Source organism: Tupaia chinensis, unplaced genomic scaffold, assembly GCF_000334495.1.
Source record: "Tupaia chinensis unplaced genomic scaffold, TupChi_1.0 Scaffold148607_1, whole genome shotgun sequence".
Classification (NCBI taxonomy): Eukaryota; Metazoa; Chordata; class Mammalia; order Scandentia; family Tupaiidae; genus Tupaia; species Tupaia belangeri.
Genome location: NW_006208456.1, coordinates 3,524,042 through 3,528,396, shown reverse-complemented (window position 1 = coordinate 3,528,396; position 4,355 = coordinate 3,524,042). Strand labels below are relative to the sequence as shown.

The 4,355-nt window shown below is 48.3% G+C and overlaps 1 long non-coding RNA gene across 2 annotated transcripts in view; it reads left to right on the top strand.

Moving 5' to 3' along the window:
• Positions 1-665: 665 nt before the first annotated feature.
• The window catches only part of LOC102483810 (uncharacterized), a 6,615-nt gene continuing 2,925 nt past the window's right edge, over positions 666-4,355 (top strand). Inside the window, exons 1-2 of one of the 2 annotated variants that reach the window (XR_001369847.1) lie at positions 666-696; positions 1,110-1,166. This is a non-coding gene — a long non-coding RNA (uncharacterized LOC102483810). Of the gene's footprint in view, positions 697-819; positions 972-1,109; positions 1,167-4,355 lie in introns of those variants that run through there. The other variant, XR_337650.1, reaches the window with a different exon arrangement.

Here is a 4,355-nt window from a genome sequence, read left to right as displayed (position 1 = left end):
AAACAGGACCAATGAGGCAGTTCCTGTATTATAGAAGTGTTCTTAGGATTAAATGAGATGGTGCATGTAAAACACTGAACATCATGCCTGGCATACTGTGAGCACTCAATAAATGACAGTGCTCAGCAGTGACAATATTTATTCATTGCCTGCCATGAGCTAGGTCTTATCCTGTATGCTATAAACCGTGTTCATACTGTGGCCATACCACATGTATGTGGAAAACACATGTATGGATGCAGAAATGGATGGGTGAAATGGATTGTAGTGGTGGTGATTGGGGCCATACAGAATAAAGACTGAAATGACATAAACCACACATTAACTGTGATGGTGGAGGGTTTTATTTCCTTCTGTGTCTTTATATAGTCCTCAAATTTTTCTCTGATGAACATGGATAGATAAGTTTTATCATCAAAACAAAGAAAATCCTAGGAAATCCACTGGAAGTGCAATTCATTTTGGAATGGGAGGAATGCTTTATTTCAAGGAAGCAATAAAAGTTTAAAACTTTTTAGAAGGTATATTAGTTTAATAGCCCCAGAAGGGGGAAAGTAGTGTTTCCTAGCAAAGCTGAGCAAACCCAGCTGACTTCACAAGCAGTTGCTACGACATCTGGTTCTAGAACAAGGACCTAGGGTTGGAAAGCAAAGAATTTTTAGTGGCAACTTTCCCTCTGATGGTCACCCGAGACAGGTGAGTAGTCGTTGCTCCAATCTCATTTATAGGTGTTCTGAGACCACGCCCAGGTAGAATGCAGAGCCTCCTGCATCCTAGCCCCTCCTCACTGTGACACATGTACCTTACCTGATGGAGATGTCAGACCAAAGCAGGTGCAGCCGCAGCAGGTGACTGCCCACAGCTCTCTCCACCTGGGAGGGCAGAGCTGGCTGCTCAGCACAGACACACCTGGGCTGGTCAGCAGAAGACAGAGTGTTTAAAAAGCAGCCTCCTCAGATGGAAGCAACCAGGTCTGGGAAGGGAAATGAGGGAGGAGGAAGTGGAGAGTCACTATATGAGGGAGTGAGCAGTCCCTTCTGCTTCCCAAGCACCTTCTCATCCAATCCTCCACCCTGGCTCAGGGAGGCATTGGTAACTCTCTCTTGCAGATGAAGAGGTACAGACGATCTAAGAGCCTGCTCAAGACTGACGAGAAAAGATTCCAGGTGTGTGTTTTCTTTCAGGATGGCACCAAAGCAAATGCCCTAGCCTATAATGGGGCCAGGTTTTCAGCTCTGATATCTCATCATGCTAGCAAAGTTGCAGGCCCAGTGTTGCTGACCCTTCTGGACTTTTCTATAATATGTCTCCGTTTTTGAGTGTCTCCTTAAATTTTAAAACAAAATGAAAGAAAGGTGCCTGGAGGTCAGACGGAACACCTATACAGACTAAGGGTTGCACCCTTGGCCTCAGGGGTTGCCCAGGCTGGAGCAGTCTGGCCACCTGGCTGGCCCAGTGACATCACTAGGCTGCCTGGCAATGGGCATGGAGCTTCAGGTTTCCCTGGAGAAGAGGTGACACTTCCCATTGGATCGAAGAGCTAAGCCCAGAGAAATAGAAAAGATATACAGAGAACAGATATACAACATTTCAGATTACCAGCCTGAGAAGTTGCGCTGGGACCAAATCAGACTTTGGAGAGGAGAGAGGTGTATTGGAGACCAAGGTTTCTGACAATATACCGCTTGTTCTTTCAGGCTGTCAGTCAGTCAGCAGACAGTTTTAAGTGATGGCTGTGCATCCACTCATATTGCCCTAGATCCTGGAAATAGAGCAGGAACAAAACAGGAGCCCCTGCTCTTGTGGCATTTGCCGCTTAGTGGGGGAGACAGAAAAGACACAAGTGCATGGCCCCTGATGGAGTAAGTGCTATGAAGAAAGGTCGACCAGGCAGCCCAGCCTCTGCGGTGAGGTCAGTAGTGTGTTGAACTGCAGAGCTAGAGGCCACATGGCCGACCAGGGACTTGGATCCTGAGCCAGGTGGCCTGAACCATGCTGGGTGCATAACCGTACATTCCCCCAGGCAGGGGGAAGGGATTGCAGCATGACCAGACCCTGCTGAGAGTGCTCCTCTCTCTCATGACCACGTGAGGTTAGATAGGGCGCACTGGATGAGGGGCACAGGGTCAGCAAAGGCCTTCCCGGCAAGGTGCAATTTGGACAGGAGCCTGACAGCAGACACAGTGAAAGCAGTCTGGACACAGGGACGTAGGTGCCGAGGCCCTTCAGTGGGAGGACCCATGGCACACTGCAGGGACAGCCAGGAGCCAAGGTGACTGGAGCAAGAAGGAGTGGCAGTGGGAGATGAAGTCCCAAGAGGCGAGCAGAGGTGAGCAGATCAGGGAGGAGCCCGGTCACTAAAGGCCAGGTAAGAGGTGGTCAAGACAGGTTCTTGGGGATGAGCCTGTAATGAGACCTGCCCCTTTTCTGAAGGGGCTCACAGACTGACCCCATATCCTATCCCCAGCTATCCATGTACCCAGAATCCTGGGTCCTCCTTGGGCCCCAGTGCAGCCAGAGAGTCCCATTGGACTACTTGTTGCTTCTGAACGGCGGGGAAGGCACAAGGGAAAGCCTGGGCCAGCTGCCCATCCTAGGACAGTCACACAGGGATCTATGATAAAATGGCTGCCCTCGCTTCACGGGACCCAGAGGGCAGGATTTAGAGTCTGACTATGGCACAGGTATTTATTGAGTAATTCCTGAGCACGTGGTCCTGCACAGTGCTGGGGTGTCCATAGGTGAGTGAGATGAGAAGGAGCTGAGCTCCACACAGAGAGCTACAGGTCTGGTGGTAGATCTACAATGGAGGCCACACGGGATCTAGCATCTTAATCTCCATTCTGGCCCATCACAACAAACTTTTAAGTTTAATCTGCATTATTAACATTTCTCCATCACCTCCTTAAGCTTAGGTAACCAGTACGACAATAAATCAATCCCTGATTTATAGCATTTCCATTGTCATGGTGTAAATACTCCCGCAAGCTATCAACATAATACCAGTGATCACGGACTTGGGAGGAAATGCACAGTAGTCTATAAATCATGTAGTATTCCCACCGTATCGATAAAAGACCTAAATTACCTCGAGAGCATAGGTCATAGCAAAAGGTGGTGAAGTAATTAGGAAGTGATGAGTTTTGAGTATTTGTTACCATGGGTGAATTTTTAATAATGGCAGAATTTAACAACCAACTTACAACATTCCTGAAAATTTAGCAATCCTCTCTTGAGAGACACACAGGTGAGGATCCCAGAAACAGTGGTGAGGAGCTAACCTAAACCTTAAGAAGTCAGGCCAGCTGAGACAAAAGGAGTCACACTTAGCTAGACCACATGGGACCAGATGTCCAGGCAAAGGAAACAGCATGTAACGAGGGGGGAGAATATGTTGTCTCCACAGTTTGAGATACTCAGATGATTCGGAGAAAGTAGTTTCTTTTTCTTTTCCTTTATCTTTTCTTTTCTGTTTTGTGTTTTTTGTTTGTTTTTTGTTTTGTTTTGTTTTGTTTTGTTTGTTTTGTTTTGTTTTTCTGTTTCTGTTTCTTTGTCAGGATGTGTGCTCACCAGAGACTGAGAGACTGAGAGATGGAGAGGGAGAAAGCACCCCTCCTGCCATGGGCATGGTCACACCCCAATTCCTTCTCCTCCATTTCTCCGCCCTGTCAGGCTTTGGGGCATGCACACACGGGCTCCTGGACTGTTTTTCAAGCCACTGGGCCAGGACTCAAATAGCACAGTTGGCCATGTGGGATCCAGCTCCCTTAACCACTAGGTCATGGGACTGGCCCTAGTTTTTTGGGGTTTTTTTGTGTTTTTTTTTTTTTTTTCAATACAATGTCTTAAATCGAGGCAAAAATGGAACCTCTGGATGGAGGGTATCTTGTAGCCCTGAGGATTTACAGAAGGGGAAGTTACTATGCATAGCATGACCTTCATTACTGGGGGAAGGGAAGCTGGGCTCCTGGGAATGGGAGGGGGCGGTAAGAAGAGGGGAAAGAAGGCAGAGCTCGTGCCGGGCACTGTATAATGGAATCTTGCCCCAGAACAGCCCTCTCCTTCACAGTTCAGTAAAAACTGCTCTACAGAGAAGCAAGTCATACGAAGGTTTTCATTTCTTACAAAAAATGCAGGAAAGGGGCCAAGGGCTGTGCTGGGGCTAATGCACACAAGGGCCCAGCACTCACAGAGCCTGAGACCCCTGAGAACTGAAGAAGGGTCCGACCCCGCAGCCCAAGTTGAGGTAGGAAGTGAGGTAGAAAGGGACCAGCAGTTAGCGTAATGGCTATGTCGCTGGACTCCCACATAGTCGACTGCGGTTTGAGTCCCGGCCCTGGTGGCTTAAACTCACG